A 24,720-nucleotide genomic window follows, 5' to 3' on the forward strand; every position below is an offset into this window, starting at 1 on the left:
CAAGATCAAAAATCCATAAAACAATTCAAAATGGGACCAGCGCAAACACAGACCTTTAAAACATCAGAGTTTGGATCAGGTGCCATACAGGAGTGAGCATTGAATTTGAAGCAACCGCTAATGACAGATATAACATGGAGCGTTGTCATGCAACGCTTAATATCATAAATTATTGCATTCATAGTTGACTTTCTGAACTGCTTAATTATATAATTCTTTCATTAAGCGTCGATTTGACTTAAGCGGCTGAGAATGTCAACAATTAATGCAAAAAAATATGGCATTAAACGTAGCATTGTAAACCATAGTGATAATTATATCATTAAGCAACGTTTTAATATAAGTGGTTGGTACAGAGCATCCCATGCCATCAAAACTATGACATGAAAACTCTCTTTTCAGTTAAAATTTTAATGAGGAAAAAACATGAAAATGAATTATTTTATGATGCGTTTTATATAATGAGAAATATTTTATGAAAATTAAAATCTTATTCAAAATTTAAAGTCTATAAGCCTTGAACATTTTTTTTCTCCAAATGATGTCATGGGAAATGCAAGTGGTACTTAGAACCTACTTGAAAGAAAAATATGGAAAAAATACTAACAACATGGTAGAAAAGACATGCTAGACATAGATCGATGTTACCTGCTTTCCCAGGTCCTCCTGAGCTGAAACTGACGGAGCGCGTCCTCCTCATTCTCCTCCTCTTCCTCAGACTCCATCCTCTGTAACATCTGTATGGGGGACTCCTCGCTCATGTTCAGCGACCGCGTAGCAAAGTCCTTGTATATCAAACATGTTATACAGCTTTATTATTTAAATATTGACAATCTCCAATGGTATTACTTTTGAGTATAAATTAAATAAAGAAAAAACTTGCTAAATATATTTGTTAAAATAATGATACTTGTACAGTAGAACTTAGTTATAACAAAGTCTCTGGGACCTATATAACATTATTTCACTATATCCGTAATCCGTAATTCGTTATATTTGTATAAGGAATTCGTTAAATTAATATAGCTGGGGATCCAATATAAGTTCGCTATAGAGTAAAACTCGTTTAGTACGAACACGGATATTGCGAATTCACGGATATAGCGAAGTCATCTTGGATCCCCAGCTAAATAAATTTAATGAATTTCTAATACGGTTATAACGAATTACGGTTATAGCGAAGTAATTTCATAGGTCCCAGCGACTTCGTTATAACCGAGTTTTACTGTTTTCTGTATTCGTGAATTTACAAAATCCGTGTTCGTACTATATGAGTTTTACAGTACACAATCCCCATGTGACTCGCCTTGGACAAGATGTACAAAATAAAATTTATTTTTCTATAATATTCCAATGACATATGTGTAGACCATTTAAAAAAATATATATATACTGATGTAAAGCTTTATACACTACTGTAATCTTAATGCGTTGTATAGGTACTATGAATTTCAAATTTATCTATAAGTTAAATCTGCACTACTAAAGGTACAAGTACATGCAATTCAGCATGACTAATTATGACACTACTATTTGAGATTTTAAAGATTACTAGTATATAATTTACATAGATTTCCATTAAGAACCCAATCCTACCCGCAGGGGCCAACATTTAAACACTCTTCTATATGCACTATTTAAAGATGAATATTATTATTAGAAAATGGTAGAAAAATCCATACCCTGGACAACTGTATAAGGAATCTTAGGACAAATTGTGAAAATCCGGGTAAATCCTCAGCAACTGCTAGGCAGAAAAAATCTGAAGTTTCAAAATCCAAAAGCTGTGTGTTCAGGAACCAGACAAAATGTCGAAGCTCAGCCCACGAGGGGTCTCTGATACCACAATGTCTGTTTAAAGAAACATTCAATAGTTTATCAAAATTATGCGGAGCACAGGTAACGACTTGACAACCAGGGAGTTATTTCAAATAGCAGATTTAAATTTTTTAAATATGCTAATGACCAAAACGTTAGGAAGATTCCATTCAGTTACTTTTATATTGGAATAAATGTATTGGACATGTTAAAATATGTAGTAAAATTATTGAATGAATATCGAAAAATACACCTAACCTTGTTCTCGCAATAACGATTCACATCCAAACTCAGGCGGGGATATCATCCTTATGTTCAGACAATATCTTATACATGTACATAACAGTAAAGGAGAATAAACAATAACTAGTTTTTAATTGTAACGGAGACCGTTACAGATGTTCCCCAAACGCTCACCAACTCCCTTTTTGTGCCTTATACCCGTAAGACTTTTTTAAAATATGCTCAGTGCCGAAGGATTTCATAAAAGAATTATAAAAGTTACATAGGTCGAAAACATTAGATTTTCTGATGTCAGCATAAATTTGCATGTAAATTAGCTATCTGTTTATTTTTCCCACTGATGAATGAGTCGCAATGCATTATGGGCTATTACTAAAACTTCTCAGTTGTGTTCAAAATAAAGGGCAACTTGAAATGTCCCTTGGAAACTAATTCTCTTCAAAGATTGATGAGAGAAATATTAAAAAATAATATAAAGTCTTATATTTCTATATTCACATTTCCAAAATTTGCTTTATGAAGCCTTATATCAACTTATTATACATCGGCCTAAACCATTGTTCAAAGAGACGAAGGTGCTATCGTGTCGATAAGGCATTGGAAGGTTTTTTTTACGTGTCACAATTTTCATTTGATTTTATTGTGTTGGTAATGGCGTACCATAATTTCATTTTCTACGTGTGAGTTAAGAGCAGGCCGTAGAAGTGAGAAGGTTTATCCTTCCTACACAGAGTTGCGACTCTACGGCGATCATCCCGATCAAGCCACGATCTGGAATTTTTTTGGATCGGGGCAGATCGCAACCGATCGGCGTTTATATAGAGCAATTTGGCAAATTATGGTCTTCGTTACGACGGTAATACAATGTCCCTACGTCAAATGCGCTGCTAACACGCTTCTACTACGATGTTATGTAGACAGTTGCCTACAAGCGGCCGTGCTTACTGCGTTTACGCTTCGCTGCCACTACGACATTGAAGACCATACTACGACGCTACACAGACCAAGATGACTGTACCGCGATGTCGCTACGGTATTGTCGATCATATTACGATTGCATTACGCTTCTAGTACGATTTTTGGCGATGATGTAAATATATCTTGCAACCGCAGATTTTTGTAGTACGATTTTTGCGATGATACATACAATGTATCTTGCGACCGCATTTTTTTTGCGGCCTTTACCACATGGCTCACGGGCATTTTCAATTGTAACTGTACCAAGATGTGAAAAGTCTCCATTGCAAATGATCGTCACGTATAGTGTCACCCTTTACATGTAGTTTAAAGATAATGATTGGTCAAATATCAGCGCTATAAGAACTACTGTCTTATAGGTCGTGATATGATCGGCGTAAGGTCATTGTAGGTCTTCGTAGGATCCTCAGGAACGTAGAGAGATCGTAGTGAGAACGTAGTACGAAGTTACGTAGAAAAAGCGTTGTATGAGCGTACTTGGTAAGTTCCTACGCTCTTACGGCGCTTTTACTACGATCACGACGATTTCTCCACGATGCTTCCGCGCTGCTTGTGCGATTACGGCGCTTCTACTACGCTCTTTTTACGACTTAACCCCGATTTTTGTGGGCCACGATCCCGCTACGTTTGTTTTGGACATGTTCAAAATAAGCGTGGTAAGAGCGAAGAGCTCTCCGATCATGAAAACTCTACTGCGATCATACTACGCTTATGACGACTCCACAACGTTTCTCTTGCAATTTGTCACGATCGGCTACGCTTTCGCCTGTACGAAAATTTACGCCCTGACTCCAGGCGGAATTCAGAAGACGGAATCCGCCTATCATCTATAAGGAACTTAATAAGGCTTTAGACGGAGTCCGGGTGGAGTCAGGGCGTAATAGGGCTCGAAATATTTAAATGAGTTAAGGCGTATTCCGCCTTTCCTAATATGGATTACCTGCAAGGCGTATTCCGCCTTACCTACAAGGCGTATTCCACCTAACCTGCAAGGCGTATTCCACCTAACCTGCAAGGCGTATTCCGCCTAATCTGTAAGGCATATTCCGCCTAACTTCAGGTAGGCGTATTCCACCTTACTAGCAAGGGGTATTCCGCCTAATGGTTAGAGGGATTTTGCATTAATGTTTACATAATCTACATGTACTTATCACAGCTAGTGTATCAGATATTGTTGTTTCACACTTTTGCAAACTTAGTGATTAAAAAAAATTAAATTATACAAATTATTATTATATCATTTATTTTCTAGTTCTTTAAAATTCAATGACTACAAAACATGTTTACATTTCAAAATGTCCTGCCTTGCCTTCACATGAAATTAAAAGATAAAAAATATTGTACCAAAACTTGATTTAACAATTAGATGTTAATTTACAACTGGTTGAATATTTTCACAAAATTCTTTCTGTCTGTAAGGAAATAGTGTGTCATTTTTATTGTTCTCCTTCCTAAGTTATCAGTGGTATAACCTAGCTATCTTTTTTATGATTCCAGCTTTCCTTTGCCATCCTTCACACAACACATGATGAAGTCTGTAAAAAAAATACAAATCTGAGATGAATTTGTCATTTTAAAAAAACTCTTCAACATTTTTCAATAAAATGCTTCTTTTTAGAATTCTATTTTGAATTACACATCAGCTAGGATGCAAACATTCTTGTGTGATTTTTCTCAACACTAAAACTTGCATAATATAGAATAATTTTTCATTTATATCTATCAGTTGTCTGATATCTTCATGTATTCTTACCTCTCATAACCTACTGTGGATATCAGCCAGTTATGTTCATAGATAAACTGGCTCCCATTACTCTCCACTACATTTGAATGAAGCACGTGTTAGATTGCATTCCTTTTCCCCATGAATATTCAGCAAGCTCTCAAAGAAGAACAGAATTGCCTGTTTACTGGAAAGGGTGGATGGGCGGTGGCTTCTGGCCTTCATCCTGACTTGCTGTAGTTGCCGCTATCCTCATTTTATCTTTATCAGCCATAATCGCTAAGGACTTGTACATGTCGAAGTGCTGAAATGTACAACACTGCACTCAGTGCACTGCAGAAAATCCTAATATTTACAATTTCAATATTAAAGAGGTTTTAATTATTTCATAATTTTCATACATTTGAAAAGGGTACTAACATAAGACCCCTTTCTACAAATATATTTTTAATTAACACGTATAATCAAATGATAAATAAATAGCTTCTCATGGAATATGTAGATCTAACTTATATCAATTTATCATATGTGAATAATACTCTTATCCATGTATGTTTTAGAATGTAAATGGTGACTTACAGATCTCAAACCTGACTCCTGATCCAAACTAAGCAGCAAACTACACTTTTAAAAGGGTGTTTGGGTAACAATTCCACTAACCACTGGTTAAAACAGTGCTTAGACACAAATCATAACAAAATTTCCAACCGTGATTTTAAAACTGGAAGTAAGTGACGGTCGCTAATTTTAATGGGAAATCATATTTCCGGAAAACACATTAAAATAAGAAAAGGATATAAAAATTGAACAATGACTTAATATAGTTTTTTCCCTATCTTTTATCTCTGCACTTTTTAACATTTTACTCCAAAAGGGAAACACTCATAATATTGAGAAAATTTGCAGGGGTGGGGGTGGGGGGGTGATGGGGGGGGGGGGGGGGTTGAGGCTACCCTACATTTGGCAATAAGAAATGGCGCCTGAAATTTTATGCGCATTTTTTTAAAGATCTGGGTTAGTGTAGAGTGTATTGTGAATATATGGGACCTCAATGCTATTGGAATTAATTAACAGAGTAATGGTGGAGTCCAAATTTTGGCTGTACGAAATAAAAAAAGGGAGAGAGGGAAAAAGAAAAAACAAAACAAAAAACACGGCTTAAAATTCAACTTACCGTTGTTTTCCACATTTATTCCTGTACCGAGGTCCATCCCTGTCCATTTAGCACATGATGTTAATTTGCTTCACTTCAAAGCTCAGTAGAATAACACTAAAAGTTGTCACTCTTTTTTTTCCAAAAAACACATATCGAATGAACAATCATCTTCTTAATAATAATTTGCAGGCATACATCTTGCCTAAGTTCCTTTTTAACTGAATGAAATATAAAGATTCATCGACCAAATTGACAACAGTCATCACTTTCAAAATCTGCATTCAAACTGACCAGTGCATCCAAAAAGAGGCTCTGCCTGAAAATTTCCGCCCCAGTAGAGGGGGGTCAAGCAGGTGCGCATTGGAAACGTATATCTGGTATATAAAATATGGCAACAAAAAACTTACTCATCTAGGAAACGCAATATTCAATGTTATACAAAGCATAATACTCGAAGTCAAATAAATTGATTAAAAGTTATGTTGACTATTTTTTACAAATATCTCCCCCATTAGTGCCTTAAGAAAACAAGGTCATCTAGAGGAATAAAACGTGTTGTCATAATTTAAACTGTTCACAATTCTAAGATTAATGCAGATTCCGTCTAAGAGCTAAGCCGGAAAACGTCTAACAAAAATACGCCTAGGATTTAAGGTGGAATCCACCTAAGATATGAGGCGGAAAACGGTTAAAGCTTAGACGTTTTCCATGTCCGCCTTAGGTACGGCTTGGTCCTCCTAGCACTTAACCGGAATCCGTCTCAGTCCGCCCGGACTCCGGCTGGAAAACGGTTAAGAGTTTCGTACGGGCAGCCACGCTTTGATCGTAGTAGAAGCGGCGTCTATGTGTGAACGGGGGGTAAGTGAAATTGTTGTATGACCTGTGTGGTCTCCAGACAAATAGTTGTGTGCATTTGACCTGAATGTTTGGTGTGTTTGAGAAGTTTTCCTGTGTGGACAGTAAAGTACCGTATAAGTAGAATTTGTAGCGAGGATTTAATTTTGGCATTATTAGCGAGGGTGCTGACATCGCTAAAATTGAATATCGCTAAAGATTAATTGCGTATTAATTGTAATAGCTCTTTTAGCAAGCATTTCAAAATCGCTAAAATTACTTCTCGCTATAAATAAAATACCAGATTTTAGGTAGAGATCGCCAAATTTGCGGCTCGCTAAAATTTCCACTTATACGGTATTTTGAGTACTTTGGCAGCGGTGAGTTTGAAATGTTTATTTTCTTATCTAGTTTATTTTTTGTTTGTTTTTTTTCTTTTCCTAAAGTTATTACTATGTTAAGTTTTATTTGTGATAGATAATATACCCGTTATCAAAGACCTATATATAATAAACAAATAATAATTATGCTAAGTATTTAAGTTTAATGTTTTATTCGAGTTGGCAGGTATTGTCCACAGTGGTCTACACAACAGTGGGGCAGCCGGCAAAATGGCATACCCGCAACATCAACATAAGTTGTGCCCTCCCTGACGGGAAAAGTAGCACGCTGGGTTGACCTCAATCGTGCTACGGACACATTTCAACACAAATTGACTTTTAATTATATTATTTTGCTTTAGATTTACATTATATAAGATATAATTTTCAAAGTCAACATCATATATCAACATCAAACATCACAGATATCAACATCAACCACAAAAAATCAACAAAATCAACAGTTCAATGGTTAAATTGAAGGTGACGATTTCGCCACACGACCACTGTGAAGTATAGTCTACTGTCTTTCCCCGAACTCCTTGAAATCATGGATAAATCGCCAAGTTGACACTTGTCACGCATGGTATTCGGTCAGAGATCATTCCAAAGGTCCTTGAATACGGAAATAGCAGGCAATTCTGATCAGCACCGTTAGTCTCCTTCAACGAAATCTCCAATACCTGAAAAGACAAAAACAAAGCCCCACAGCAGAAAAAGATTCTCAATAACATTTCCATAACTTTAAGAAATTGGCTATACCTAACCCATGTAAAACAATGTAAACGTAATTTAAACAAACAAAAGGAGAAAGAGTATATACTTAACACTTAGCTCAAGGGTTGAGGTGGGAGGGTATTTCATAATACAGAAAAATAAATCGGATACTTTCATCACCCACCTTTCACTTTCATTGATGCATAGAAAAGGGGAGATAACCCGTAAACCTAGTGACTACGTACTGACACTGTATGGATGGATAAATAAATTCCGGCTTATCTCATTTATTCGATTTTTCACAAAAAGGAGGTGAATGATGACATATAATTAAAGGATAGAGCTTTGATAACGACGCATATTGTGAGATGAACTCAAATATGCGGTATTATCAAAGACCTATATATAATAAACAAATATGCTAAGTATTTAAGTTTAATGTTTTATTCGAGTTGGCAGGTATTGTCCACAGTGGTCTACACAACAGTGGGGCAGCCGGCAAAATGGCATACCCCCAACATCAACATAAGTTGTGCCCTCCCTGACGGGAAAAGTAGCACGCTGGGTTGACCTCAATCGTGCTACGGACACATTTCAACACAAATTGACTTTTAATTATATTATTTTGCTTTAGATTTACATTATATAAGATATAATTTTCAAAGTCAACATCACATATATCAACATCAACCATCACATATATCAACATCAACCACAAAAAGTCAACAAAATCAACAGTTCAATGGTTAAATTGAAGGTGACGATTGCGCCACATGGGCACCTGGTGGGGGTAGGCAACTTCAATTTAACCACCCACCATGGACTCCTAGCCTACTCAAAACCCTCAGCAACCCATCCATCGTGAACATCACTCTCTCTAATTTCTAACCCACTGTAGATTAATGCTGCATTAAAATAAATCTGGTCACCCTTCAAATTTATCGTGCCTTACCCCCCCCCCCTTTCCCTGATTTTATATCTTTCGAAGTTGTATTGCTTTGGGTCTCTATTTCTATTACTAATATCCAGCTATTTTACTCAGTCAGAAAGAAAGAACTAACTGGACTAATGTAAGAAAATAAAGTAGAAAATATGTTTTATCTAGATTTATCCCCCCCTTTTTTTATTTATTGGTTTATTCATTTGAATTTTATTTCTTATTCATTTTTAGGTCATTTGAAAGAAAAATGTGTAATATACTTTCCTGCAAAGATTACAAACAAGATGAATGAGCACCTATACTCTCTACCACCCACCCCCCCCCCCCTTCAGCATGATTATGTTGTTCCTGTATTGTAGACAATAATTTTAAGTGTTCACATTCCCACTCTGTCAGGTGCAGAACATGTTTTGTGATATTTTGTAATGTATCTTGCCAGTTCTGAAGAAATGAGGTTATCTAAGTACTACTTCTTTTTTAAACCAACTCATCCGAAGACCATGTAAAATTGATTAAATCTTGTATATACTATTTACCTTTCAAGCCAAGAAACACAATAGGGTACTTTGTATTTACTCCTAAGCATTTGTAAATGTAGATGGACTGTACAAGACATGTAAGGCACATATGACTAAAACCTTTATTCTAAATCCCTTTCCAGCAGATACTCTATCAAAAAGGCATGATCTTACTACACCTTAATCTTCCTACTTTGGGAATTTTGGGGAGGGCCCCCCCCCTTTTCCTCTTGCAAAAATATGCTATGGAATGGGTTATTAAAAATATAGACTTCAAAATTCTTTTTAAGGCTGTAAAAAATAGATTTATGATAGAGAGCATGAAAATTAATATGCTAAGTTAGTGTAAAAATATCCTTTCTATAATACCCTAAAATGCTGTCGAAGTTTATCTAATCTTAGCACTATGAAACGTTAACTCCTACTCACTTGTGGATTTGTATTTGTATCCCCTAGCTAACCTGTATTTTACTCCAGCATGCTAGAGGTTCACGACGAGATACTTTTGACTTGGCTCCGAGGTACATAAGGAGCGTAGGGACGTTAACCGAGGCTCTTATACATGTAGGAGTAACCTGTATTTGTACCCATTAGCTGATGCATGGATGTAAACTACATGTACATATGCAATTATGCACCGACTAATGCATCTTAATCTCATATGAGATTAATGTGTAAAAAAGAAAATAATTCAGCTAACTGCTCACATGAGGGATAAACACATACCATATTACATGCGAATGGCAACTGGGTTTGAACTGATATTTTCAATGAAGAAATGCCCCTAAGATATGCATATGTGTAAGCTAACAGTAAGCGCCTACTATTAAAAAGAAAATATTGTAGGAAATGGATCAGATTATAATCTAGCCTGTGGTACAATATGTATCTAACCCATCCCCCCACCCCGAATTTGTATCTCTATGCTGTTAGGAATTCTCGCCTTATGCGGTTCTTTCATTTTATTTATTTATTTATTTTTTAAATCTTATAATTCCACATGAATAAAACCAGTTACCTAAACAATTTATCCTTTATGAGTTTAAAATCTGTGGATATAGAATTTTAACTGAAGCAAGTTTTATCTGTGTGAAAATAGCAAATCTTTTGTATCTAATAACTTAGAGACACAGCAGAAACCAACACTGACAAAAATTTAAGCCCCATTTTAAACCTTATACTGGAAGTCTCATTATAACCCTCTTTATTTCATTTATTTGTTGATTTATTTATTATTATGACCACTCATACAGCATATGCCATAAGGAAAACAAATAGAAAGACCAGCACTGCGAGCCTTATTCAAATGAGCCTGCATTGACTTTAGCACCTAAAGAACTCTGTAATTTGTCCCTCATCCCTTTGCGAAACTGAATTACTTGATTAAAAATGGTAAAAGTTCAGGGACTTGAAGTTGCATTTCCTATTTTGAGGTTCACTTTCCCTGATGAGAAAGATAACTCAAAGGGATAAATGTTAATTTACTAATAATTTTGACAAGATTAGCCTATAAATTATTATTTATTTTATAGTCTTTTATTTGTAGAATTATATTTAAATACCTAAAGATTTTCTTCTTGTAAAAGTCTTAAAGAACATTGTCAGGAAATAAAAGCCCGTGCTGAAATTAATCTCTGTGTGAATTATCGACATTTGTGAAATAGTCTATATAATAAATTTAGTAAAATAAGTTTACCTGATTTTTCATGTTAACTTAAGATGGTACAAAACTTTTCATTTACTAAACACAACTATATAAAATACAAGGCCTTTATGCAGTTAAGGGGTGAGAAGTCATTAAATGTATGTGTCTTTATTGTGTTATCATGAAATCATCAAACCTACTCAAATAAGGTACAGGCCCTGTTAGAAAAATTCATAATTATGTTCATATACACTGAAGACGGCTTCCAAATGAACAAACAGCCTGACCTTCATTTATTTCCTTTATTTATAACTTTAACCAAACCAAAATGTCAACATAGAATATATATGTGAAACAAGCCTTTGACCCCCTCTTACTTAATCTGAACACTTATATATACATATATTAACCAGCAAAATAATAGCTAGACTTGCTAGATAATAGATATCTACATGTACTTAATTAAATAAATTCGGGAAATCCTATCTATATCAACTAGTGAACCATTGAGGCCCTAAATTACTATGCACACATTGTTATTGTTCTGGTTGAGTCTGAAGTTGTCCTCCTTGTCAACCCCCTACGAGAAGAGATATCCGAATAGATGAGGATGCTGCTGGTCCTAATATAACTATTAATATGTAGATTTGACAGACAATGTACAATTCAACTCGGGTGCATAGAACCTATGCCCCCAGCTTTTACAGCCTGAATTGTTCATTGCAATGCTTCCATCCAATTGAAATTTTTTGACTCAAAATCTATTTAGTCATCAATCGTATTTACTTACCTTGAGTTTTGTCGTAGCATGTGTACATGTACAACTGTAAATATGTATAAACAAATACACATGTTATTTCATGTTAAATTCATATACATAAAAATGCATTAATTGTAATATAACATTCAAAAGCACCACAATTTGTTCTTTATTTTACTTCGAATTATTTTATTTCACAATTGATTACTGCCTTTGTTGCAATTCCATACCTTTCATGCCTCTCTTTGGACCATTGTTAAAGTTGAATGGCCTTGATTGAAAATTTATATCCTTTAATTAGAGTCCTGTTCCTATGTGAATCAGGGTAAATAACATTTCTAAAGACATGATACAATAGCTTTATCAAACTTTAATTTATTCTCAATCTGTATGTATTCTATTTATTCACTGTTTTAAGGAAAAGGTTTTATGTCACAAAATATTTTGAATAAACTGATAAATACAACAAGCCCAAAGTTACAAAACCATACTCATATTGTAAGAATTATAACTATGTATATTCCCATTTCTAAACCCCTTAAAGATAGGCCAAGGGACCTAAGTATCTAAATATAGGCTACCATGTGTACGGATGTTTGACCAATGACCTTGAATAACATGGACCGAATAAAGTTGAAGTTCAGACCTATTTTTAGATTAGCTCATTTTGTTTAAATAATATTTCACTAAGTACGCTTTTCTTCATTCAAAATATACTGATGAAGTTGGTTATTATTACCATACTTGTATATCTTGTACCATGTGCCAGTGTTTAAAGTATGGACGGGAGGCAAATCGATCTGTTTCAATCCAATGAAATACAGTGTTTTAAGTAGTTCCGGATTGCAACCAGGAAAACGCTCACTGCATTGTTTGCGTAGGACTTAATCTTGATTTCTAAACTGAATCAAATAGTCCCTTAACTACCTTTTCAACCCCTTATGGCCTTTTATTAAAAATGTTACACTATATTATAAAACTTTCGTACATTAAATATGCGGGAATTCAAGCAGTTTCGAAAATTTCAAGTAGTTCCGGTTATAGCCACTTATCGGGATTATTAAATTGGAATCGTATCAAAATTCATTATAAATGATCAATTTGTAGAGAATTCCCTACAATGAGACCTTAACATGTAATTTATATATGTATTATATAAATAAAAATATAAAGGAGAAAACATGATGTTTGAGCAAATTTATTGAAAATGAAAACATGAATTCATCTCAACATGAAGTGAACTTACGTTTCTATACACGTTCTCAGCCCTTTTCAATTCAATTTAATTATTTACAAATATTTCAATGTAAAATGAAATTATATTTTTGTCCTTTTTAATTTTTTTTAAAATCTTGTATGGTGTACAACTCCTTTGAGAAAACACCGTCCAAAGTAAATCCAGAACTACTTAAATTTGGATGTTGTGAAAATTGCTCATTATTTTGGAGATGCTTCAGAGTATTAGAAAACCCAAAACTCTTGAGAAAGAAGGAACACCAGTGCCTTATCCACACATCACCAATCAATTAGGTACCCTTAAAATGTTTCAGAAAACACCTACAACTTTAGAAACAGCATGTAATATTTCTACTCAACGTAAATAAAGCGCTTCTGGTAGTAAACATTAAGCCGTTAACATGGAAAGAGAGACGGACTTGTTGATCTAGCTTTATCATCTAAATTTCAGACAATATATTCAGCTTCGTTTATACAAAAATTCACAAAAAACAGAAACCATTTTGTATGTTTAATTTTAATTTTTAAGCGAAAATTATCCGGAACTGCTTAAAATCCGAAACTACTTAAAGCACTGTATTTGCCATCGAGCAATATCAATGTTGATAAGATAATCCATAGCACTTTTGCACAGTAAGAGAGATTTTGGAAGTCAGATTTTTACTTAGTTATTAGCAGTAAAGTTAAAGGTATTTTATGATCCAGATAATATGTACATATGTTTTTATGATCAGAGAATTATATAAAGTGTATGATAATTTATAGAAACTGTTATCATCTGGACTCCCAGCCATATACTGTAGTTGTGTGATAAACCATATGGGAGCTTGCCTATTCCCTCAGAATGGTATGCTATTGTTTTTATGATTTATTGTTTATTAGTAGAAGGTACATAATGTCTTTGAAGATATTATAGCTTTAATAGTAATATATATATTTTGTTGTAAAGTATTTTAATTATATGCACAAAGTGTAAATTCTAAGGGAGTATTATATTATATCCAAGATGTGTAATGAATGTAAGAGTTACCTCCCTTTATGCAGCATTGTGTATAATATTGGAATTGTGCATTAATGATTTTATGATTTTACTCAATATTGTTATTATTTATTTCAGGGCAATAGTGAATATATTTATATCTACAACCATTAATAAACAGTGTGTCGAACCCTGACAGGTGTTTTCGTTATTACGATTCCATAACCCTGTTACAATTCTTTGATTGAAACTTAAGTTTAAAAACTGGAAATTATGAAAAAAATATTTCATAATACAGAAAAATAAGTCGGATACTTTCATCACCCACCTTTCACTTTCATTGATGCATAGAAAAGGGGAGATAACCCGTAAACCTAGTGACTACGTACTGACACTGTATGGATGGATAAATAAATTCCGGCTTATCTCATTTATTCGATTTTTCACAAAAAGGAGGTGAATGATGACATATAATTAAAAGATAGAGCTTTGACAACGACGCATTATGTGAGATGAACTCAAATATGCGGTAACATATCAAATTACTTCTTATTAATGCCTTATTACCGACTATGGAAACCCAAACTTTGAAATTATGTGTTATTATAGGTGACCAGCTCGACTAGCTGTGTACGTATACATCAGTACATGTAGCCTTCGTGTGATGTTATAGGATAATGTCATGTTACTGCAGCGTTGGAGAAAATCCTACGTACTAAGACGTTGACAGTTGATGTGAACTGTACGTGTTGCAACGATAACAGGAACTCTAACCAACGATTGTGTGTAATACTATATATTTACGAACAGAACGATCAATACCGTAACGTCTTGGGTCACATTTATATAAAGATATGCAGATATGTGCACGTTTCAAAAAAACATTCGTCTGGTCGGGTTTGACAATATTTTAGTCTGTGTATAGACACTGTTATCATTTTTTGTTTGTTTGTTATTATTTTTTTTTTTTAGGATTTTTTATTTGTATGAGTGTTGCAGTTGTGTGTGCAGATATATCTTGTTTTGAGCACTATAATAAACTTTTGTTTGCATGTACTCTTTGTCCTTTTTACAAGGTTTGGTTCCAGCGGGGGGTTATTTCCATGCCTTTTGTCATAAATCACAAATTGTGAGAACATGATTATACATGACTTTTGTGCATAGTTTTAGACAACAGTACAAGTTGTGCCATTATCATTTAACCCCTCAAATTGTATCACAATGTTTTTATGTACATGCAAACATGCAAACATCAAAGCGTTTTACGGTATTTGAAGCTACTATCAATCGTCTATAACAACTCCAATATTTATTGTAAGCATGGAGAAGTGTCTTAACAATGTAGCATATAATCTTTCAATTTTGTTCTGATAAAATGAAAAACAAGCTCTACGGTTTTTCCGGTAATGAAGTAAATATTATGCAGTAAACCGACAAAAACCACGTGTCGCAATTGAATCGTAAACACGTAGTAAATTGTCTTGCTTTCGGACCCATTCAGTTGATTGGAGAACAGGTGTGACGAAAACATTGTCACCTGTTAAAAATTGCCTACCATTTAGGGAAGTGTACCGGACCTGTTACAATGATATAAATTATATGTCATTTACTGCACTGCACCCCCGCGTACGTGCATGCACGTGCAAGATGCTCATGGCATGTTTTCTAAACCATTACATGTAACATATATTTACTTCCTGAGAATCGACAGAAAAAAAAATCAGGAAATATAAATGTTACCTTTTTCAAATGTGTCATTGATTTAACGTATTACGCACATAAATGCATGTCCTTGCTTTTAATTTCCATAGAAGCATAATGTAAAAGGTCAAGGTCGACAGCCATGTAGCAAGTTGGTGTAAATAGAGCTCCGTGAAATATACTTAAAACAGGGATAATTCTACTCCAGCATACGTGAGTTTGTGTTAAAGTGTTATGTAGTGATCATAGTACCATATGCTAGTAGAGGAATTGAACTTATAATTTAAATCATGTAAAAATACCGTCGAACATTTTTGTCAGAGTTAGTGAAGGCATGGTGAGTAGATCTCAGCTGGGATCTCCATTAAAATGCCAAAGCAAAATAAACACAACAAAAAAAGAGCAAGATTAAGTGAAGCAAGTGATTCCTCTATGGCTAACTCAGATAACGATCTTCACAAACTAGATGATTTATTAGAAAGCTTCTCGCATGATGAAGAAACTGCTAGAAAAGCTGTGAGCATTATCCTTAATAAAGAAGTGATAAAAAATATCATCTCAGAAACATTTGCTGATAAAATTAACATTATGCAATCACAAATAAACCAACTAGAGACACGTCTTGATGACTTAGAACAGTACTCAAGAAGAAACTGTCTAAAATTAACTGGAATTCCAGAAAATAAAGAGGAAAATACAGATGAAATTGCCATGAGGGTCATTAATAAACTCGTCCTATTTCCAGAAAATACTTCCGTTGGCTTTGACAAGATTGGACGGACCCACCGTGTGGGCAGATTTCCAGGTAAAACCAATAATACGGCCGGACCCCAGCGACCACGGGACATTATTGTCCAGTTCCTATCATATAGAGATCGAGCCATGGTTTACGCCCATAAAAGTAACCTTAAAACCTTCAATGATAATGACGCAAACGGTTACAAAATCTTCGTTAACGAGGCCCTTACGAAAAGAAGAAGTGACCTATTGTTTCAGGCGAGGAAATTCGCACGGGAACAGCTGATTGACGCAGCATGGACCTATGACGGGCGAGTGATTGTAAAACGCTGAATGATAAGAAAATAACAATTAGCTGTCTCAGTGATTTGCAAAAACTAACCGCTCGAAGCCACAGACGTCCACACCAGCTCCCCAGTACGGGTAAAGTACCAGTATGCACAACTTACATTGTTGAGTGGTAAGACTTTAGTGTATGGGGATTTCCGTGTCTATTTATAGATCAGTGGAAGGTTTAAATAAGTAATATTCTAATCATGATTACATGACTTGACTTAATTTGCGTTTAAGCGTTTTCTATTCATCATACAAAATATAAATTATTTAAATAACACGTCTAATCAATGATTTTCTAATCATTTTGTATTTTACGGAGCAGCAATGCTTATCTTGTATACATGTACTTACATGTAATGAGGTTTTTGTACATACTTCTCATTATAGAAATATCTCTACTTCGTATTGCTTGTCATTACAATACGAAAGATGTCAGTCCTTCAAGACATTTCTTTTCTTATTTAGTTTGTATATATATTTTTTCTTGTTTTGTTTTTTCGCACACTTATTTGTCTAGTAATTGTGTGGATTTGGTTCTGTGTTTAGTATTCTTCTATTTATATCCGGTTTTATACAGATTTCCACGACCCATGGCTTTGCTCGCTATCTTCCTTGAATATATTCTTATTTTTGACACCAATGATTGAATTTGTGAATAGTATATCGATGCCATGGATAGTAAGTAGTTTTTTATTCATCCCTTTGTATGTCGCCAACTGCAGTGATAAATATTGTAATATTCATTATCATGTCACTGTGGTTCGCATTCTTCTAATACTTGGATGCATTGAAACAAACCCAGGTCCTTCAAATAATATGAGACTTAGTTCATTGAAAATAGCACACAACAATGTGTGCAGCTTATTACCAAAACTTGATATTATAACTGCAGAACTATCACATTTTGATATTGTAACAATTAGTGAAACACATCTTGATAACAGCATTGAAAATGAGGTATTAGCAATAAATGGATTTCATCCGCCTATTCGTCTAGACAGAAATAGGCATGGAGGAGGAGTTGCAATGTATATATCCAATGAACTTGCATTTTATGAGCGTAAAGATTTAAATACTAATAATTTAGAAATCTTATGGTCAGAGGTACATGTGATTAAGAAAAAAATTCTTGTTGGTGTATTGTATAGGCCACCCAATTCATTAGCAGACTATTGGGACAGTTTTTGCTCCAATATTGAAAAGGTACTGGAATGTAATTTACCAATCATTCTATTAGGATATTTTAATGTCAATGTTTTGATAGATCAAAGTTCACAGTTTAAACTTCTCTTACAAAGGTTTGGTCTCTCGAATTTGATTCATGAACCTACTAATTTCACTCGAAGTGTGGGTACATGCATAGATCTAATCATTACCAACAACACTGGTATAATTAATGAGAGTTTTGTCTACCCCCCCCCCCCCTTGTTGTAGTAGTCATTCTGTAACCGGAGTGGAAGTTAAGTTTCATATATTGAAACAGTATGCTTATAAAAGAGAGATAAGGGACTATAAAAGTGCTAATTATAAAGGTCTTAATGATGAATTAAATGCAACTGATTGGGACACTGAAGTCTTTAATTCTAATAACATCAATGAGATAAATACAAATTTTGTAAACAAAATAAATGCATGCATTAAAAAACATATCCCAACAAAAACCATAACAATCTGTCCCAGAGATAAGGCATTTATGAATAATTCTATTAGAAAACTAATGAGGAAAAGAAATCGTATACACAAGAAAGCAGTGAAAACTCAAAACCCTCAACACTGGGAACACTACCGCATTTTTAGAAACAAAGTAATTGATGAAATTAGAGCTTCACGAGATAGACTCAACCAAAAACTTTCAGACCAAATAGATAAATCTATACCCCCTGGAAAATGGTGGAGAATAGTTAAATCTTTATCCAAACAAAATAATAAAAGCAAACCACCACCACCTTTAAAGTCCTCAAATTATACATACTTTCATCCTATTGAAAAAGCTAACTTACTCAATGAATATTTTGCTGGAGTTTCAACCCTTTACAATGAACCTGAGGTACCATTACACGGACCGGAACCACCATTAAACTTTTCATTTGATGATTTTGTTATCACAGAGCAGGAAGTATTGGATCAGCTCCAAGTTATAAATGTTACCAAACCTCCAGGTCCTGACTGTATGTCACCTTTAATTCTTAAAAATATAACTAACTCGATAGTAAAACCCCTTACCAAACTATACAATTCTTCACTTACTACTGGGCAACTTCCAGACATTTGGAAAAATTCACAAATTACTCCCATCTATAAGAATAAAGGAAGTGCACAAAATGTTAATAATTATCGTCCAATATCAATAACCTCAGTTGTACGTAAAATCTTAGAAAAAATCATATTCAAGCACTTGTATAATTATTGTCTTGAAAATAATTTAATTAATAAATATCAATCTGGATTTCAACCAGGTGATTCCACAACTAGTCAGATATTAGAAATATATCACACAATAATATCTAGTCTTGATCAAGGTAAAGATATTAGATTTGTCTTTTGTGACATTTCAAAAGCATTTGATAGAGTATGGCATAAAGGTATCCTTTATAAACTAAAATATAATGGTATATCAGAACAAATTGTTAATTGGATTGAGAATTACTTGTCTGATAGAACTCAAAAAGTAGTTCTTGATGGCTTTTCATCAACTACTAGAGCTACCAATTCAGGTGTCCCTCAAGGGTCAGTCCTGGGTCCCTTTTTATTCTTATTGTATATTAATGACATATCTGAAAAATTATCATGTCCTGTAAGGCTTTTTGCAGATGACACCTCTCTTTATGTCATAGTTGATGATGATATTATTAATTCTGCAAACATATTAACTAAAGATCTTGGACAAATAAGACAGTGGTCTAATATATGGGCAGTAGAATTCAATCCTTGTAAAACAGTCAATCTAGATTTTAGCAGGAAAAATATTTGCCATCCAAAAATTAAGTTTGGTGAAGATGGGCCCACTATTAAAAATGTTGAAACACATACTCATTTAGGAATAAGATTCAAGATGGTAATTGGAGATCCCACATACTTGATATTCATGCTAAAGCATGTAATCGCTTAAATATCTTAAGAATGTTAAAACACACACTTAAGAGGGATGCTTTGATAAAAATATATTTTGCTTTTATTCGTCCTGTTCTTGAATATTCAGATATTGTATGGGATAATTGTACTGAAAGAGATGCAAAATTACTTGAAGATGTTCAAGTTGCAGCTGCACGAATAATAACCGGTTTAAGAATCAATTCATCAAGATCAAAGCTTTATGAAGAGCTTGGCTGGGATACTCTTGAAATAAGAAGAAAAATACATAAACTAGTGTTATTTTATAAAATAGTGTATGGATTAGCACCCCAGTATTTGCAAGATTTATTACAACAATGCATTCTTCCAGATAATTCTTATCCCTTAAGAAATCAGGACAATCTTACATTTGATATTCCACAAGCCAAAACAACTTCATTTATGAAAAGTTTCCTCCCTTCAACTTTAAGACTTTGGAATGATTTACCATTTAATATCCAAAACCTTTCTTCACTTACATCATTCAAGACTGCCATAAAGAATATATACTGCATAATACCTAAGAAATATTACAATTATGGAAGTCGTAAAATGAATATATTGCATTGTCAATTGCGAAATAATGCTAGTAATTTAAATGATGACTTATTTAATCATTTTTTAAAGGAAGATAAAAGTTGTGACATGTGTGGGTTTAGTTCAAAAACATCATATCACTATTTTATGAATTGTCCAAAATACTGTATGCAAAGACAGAATACAAAACTTTAATACTTTGCAATTACCAATGCCTTTATGTTTACAACTTATTCTAAATGGAGACAATAATCTTACATACAACCAAAATATTGCAATATTTAAACTTGTTCAAGAATTTATTGCAACTACAAAGCGATTTGCATGATATTCTATCTGCTATTTTTTCAATTGTCAAGTCACAGAACCAAAACCTATTTCTTTTTTCTTATTCATTCTTTTTTTTAAAAATTTTTATAATTATTAATATAATTGCCAGTCATATATGTTAAAATATAAATTTAAATTATATTATCAGCTCATATATTTCTCCTTTTTTATGTTCTCCTTAATTTGCCTTGTCATATACATTTCTACTGAATACTAGTATATGCATGTATATATTTACATTTTTCAATGTTATACTAATAATGTTTACTTGTACATGATTTTGACCTTGTATTGTGGAAAGGACTCATATAGGCAGTGCCTGCTGTCCAATCCAATTATGTTTTTTCATAATAAAATATTGTTTAAATTAATGTAGAAAATCATGTTACCTACATGTATTAATAATCTAAATTTCAATCTGCTTTGTTGAGAACCAAGAAAGTTATAGGCATTTAACGTGTCAGCCAATCAGATTGCAGCACAGGTGTACGTAAGTGTTTTAATGATAATTTTTATATATCATATAGATCTTCAAAACGTTTGACTATTTTCAAAATCTCAAAGAATTATGTCAAAAAACAAGAAAGATATTGAGACTTTAGTTTCAGCCAATCAGAGTGGTCCGCAAGTGCATGTGCGTGAGAGCTTTCTGTTTTGATCATTTCATCTTGTCTATACTACATGTAGTAATATATTCTTACATAATGATTTTCAAAGCATTTTATCCAAAATAAAAAAAAAGATATCAATAACAATCATATTCATCATTTCTCACCTCGTGTAGCAAATGCGCGTTCTTGCAAGCATGTGCGTGCAAAATGACATTCGTTCCGCAAATTAACATTACATGCCTACTGACCCTAAAAAGGTATCACCTCAATCGGATGGGTAGTTTACACAATCACTCGTAGACAAAATTTTTCCGGGAAGAATAAAAAATAGTAAAATCGATCTCGTTGCAAGCAACGAGATGTCTTCCATCCGATTCTGAAATAAAAAATGAAAAACTGGGCTGAAAAAAGTAATAAAAAAAATTAGTCATCTGGAGGATCGAACCCGGGTCACCAGCGTGAAAATTCAACGCACTAACCATTAAGTCATTGGGAACGTCGCTTCATATTTTTAAATGCAAATGCCTCAGATTAAAAGACGAACACTAGAACTAAATACTAAATTTGAAACAGTATTGCAATGTGATTGCGACGTGACAATCCAAAAAAAACTCTTTTACATTTCTTTGATCTTAGTGGTACTTAAGTTTCGTGCACCAGAGCGATCAGTTAACTCTATAAACGCCCATCTGCTTATTGGAGACAGCCGTCATTTTGGTCTCGCTTCAAATTTAGAAATGCAAATATCTCGATTGATAAACTCGAGTCTGGATTGATAAATTTTTGAATAAATTAGAATACTGTTCGTTACTTCAATATCCTTCTTTCTTATATTAGACATTTCCAGAGGGGTCTCTTTAAACCTTATTTATATCAAAGAAACATATTGAAAACCTAAAACGTTGACAAATTTGACATTTTTAATTCGCTTCCGGTAGCGACCGGAAGTGCCGACGACACACAAAAAGGTGATTCCGCACATTTAAAAGTCATCATCTAGCATCTCTAAAAAGTCTCCATTTAATATCTTAAACCATTTTCGAAAAAAGGGTGGAGTAAAAATCTATTTTAAAATCAGAAAATTGTCAAAGTGGAACCAAAGGCGAGTATTCAAAATTTTCCTTGTGATGAATGAGGTTCATATAATGACACATAACTCCCGAAAGTGTCACTTAAAACCACGCAGAAGTTTTCTAGAAATCGCCTGCACAAAAGAACTTTATTTCGTAACGTTTCCCCCCCCCCTCCCCCACAAATCAAACTTTGTCGAAGAAATATTTTATTATGTTCTTAAACAGGGGGATATATGCTGACTTCAAAGCACTGAATATTTTCACAAGCAATGACGTCATATGTATGAAATGACTTCACAAAAATGATATAAATTGAAAATTTCCATGATTTCTACATAAAAATGTATAAATCGCGTCGATATATTGAGTAAAAATCACCAAGCGCAGGTCTGGTCAGGTTCAATATTTTGATATAATGTGTAGAATGATAATATCAATGAAATATGTAAATATTGTTCCAGAGCAAACTTGCACTCTATAAATTTTAAAGCTAAAATTGTTGAAATTTTGTCCATTATGACCTCTTTCTAAAAATGATATAAAATCAGACTTGTTTGTGATGAAATCAAAAAACTGTCAATAAACTACTTTGAAATTTAAATAAGTTCTGTTAATTTATATCTCTCATAAAATTTATAGAATTCAGCACATTTCAAGGATTTTTCAAAATTTGACTTTTGGGGGGGGGGGGGGGCAAAAATATGCAAAAAACCCCAAATAGTTCTTTCGGGGGGGGATAATAAAAAGAAGAAGAAGAATCTGTAGAATCACTAGAAGGTCTTCAGTGAAGACGAAATACCTCAATAACTAAAAATAAGAAACAGAGTAAAACAATATGTTCCCCAACTTCTTTTGGGGAACATAACTACATATGATATGATTAAATCATGGTCGCTATTACTTGAGCAGTGTTTGTAGACAGGTTTGGGGGTTTCCCTCTGTCCTCCTCATATCTACGTCCCCCAGGCCTCGATTCATATCTAGTCTGTACAGGTACTGGAATGGTCTCTGGAAAACATGGCTTCGGAATTCCTTGTCATCAAACAACAAGTCATTCATGCCAATCTCTATAAATGAAGTATGTTAAAAGCAATAAACAGATATCCTTGAAGTATTCTAACAGATAATTAAATACCAAGTTTAACATGCCACATGACTATTAGAATATTACCACGTGCAGTAAAAACATGTAAAACATTTTCTTAAAATATTCTATCAGAATAACACACGTCATCCAAAGCTTTCGACTTTCATAAAATGTAGGATAAACTTTTAAAGTTTCATTTGTCGTTTAAATGTGAGATAAATTTCTCAAGTTAATCGAATGTCTAAGTGTATCTTTAATCTACATGTCTTATGTTTTTCGTCTTATCGAAATAATATCAAAACTGTAATGAAGAATTTAAGAAACAATGAACTTTTCCGCACAGTTTGTCAATGCCATTACCAAGGAGACAGGAAAAGCGGACAGACAAAGCAACATGAAACGTCTATGCGACAAACCGGCGTACTGTCAAGAAAGAATGTGAACACCATGTCCTACTGAAGGACAACCAAGACAATAATGTCACCATCAATATATGTCAAATAGTCTATCTTTAAATCGACCACTACGACTGATTCTTGCAGATATAACACAGGCAAATAAGAAGTTTCACATAAATACGGTTACAACCAATAACATAGACAGCAAGGTAATAAAAACATCACCAAACAGAAAAATCAGCAGGTTCAAATGGAAACCGAACTCAAGTACATAAAACTAATCCAGGAAAGTCAGAAGCGATATGTACATGTAACAACCATTCCTACAATAGATATTTGAATAAACCCTATTAGCCCATTAATTACAGAGCTCACTTGAATCGCTTTTATTTTATCAATAATTTGAAATCTTGTTGCGCACTATTTCTAAAGTTAGATAAATTGTGACTTATTAATACAAATTTAAATCAACAAAACATGGGGATGCTTTAATATCAAAAAGACAACCATAGTCCTGCTTGGTTAGCACTAACTGAGGACTCTTCCAAGGACATATAAATAATCATAGCTTTGCTTGTCTTGAGAAGAATTTGAAAGATTCTATACCAAATCATTCCGTGTTATATTTATGATTGCCTTATGTATCTGCCAATGTCAAATGATTTTAACAAACTAAAATCTATACAACCTAGAGATGCTTTCCTATAAGGGAGACAAATCATGGCTTGACACAGTTCTGGCATTCCATTCAGTCACCTTTCGAAGCCTTTCAGTGATTTTTCAGTTGACTGAAAAGTACAATTATATGCTTTTCCTAATTATTCTGAAACATCTACCCTTCAAAAAAGGGCTAGAAACTTTATTTGAATCC

At 33.8% G+C, this 24,720-nt stretch overlaps 1 long non-coding RNA gene and 1 pseudogene across 2 annotated transcripts; both read right to left on the reverse strand.

The window, feature by feature from the left end:
- Positions 1–643: 643 nt before the first annotated feature.
- LOC134266223 (E3 ubiquitin-protein ligase rnf213-beta-like) overlaps positions 644–24,720 on the reverse strand; it is a 71,631-nt pseudogene continuing 47,554 nt past the window's right edge.
- On the reverse strand, positions 4,312–5,646 carry LOC134266220 (uncharacterized). 2 transcript variants are annotated; one of them, XR_009991920.1, is made up of 3 exons: positions 5,342–5,646; positions 4,793–5,107; positions 4,312–4,574 (listed from the first exon to the last, which is right to left on the reverse strand). It is a non-coding gene; the product is annotated as an uncharacterized LOC134266220 (long non-coding RNA). The 2 variants fall into 2 exon arrangements; XR_009991919.1 differs by having other exon boundaries at positions 4,793–5,066; positions 5,342–5,644.

This window comes from Saccostrea cucullata, unplaced genomic scaffold (assembly GCF_032062105.1).
Source record: "Saccostrea cucullata isolate Sc308-1 unplaced genomic scaffold, CSIRO_AGI_Scuc_v1 ctg1015, whole genome shotgun sequence".
Classification (NCBI taxonomy): Eukaryota; Metazoa; Mollusca; class Bivalvia; order Ostreida; family Ostreidae; genus Saccostrea; species Saccostrea cuccullata.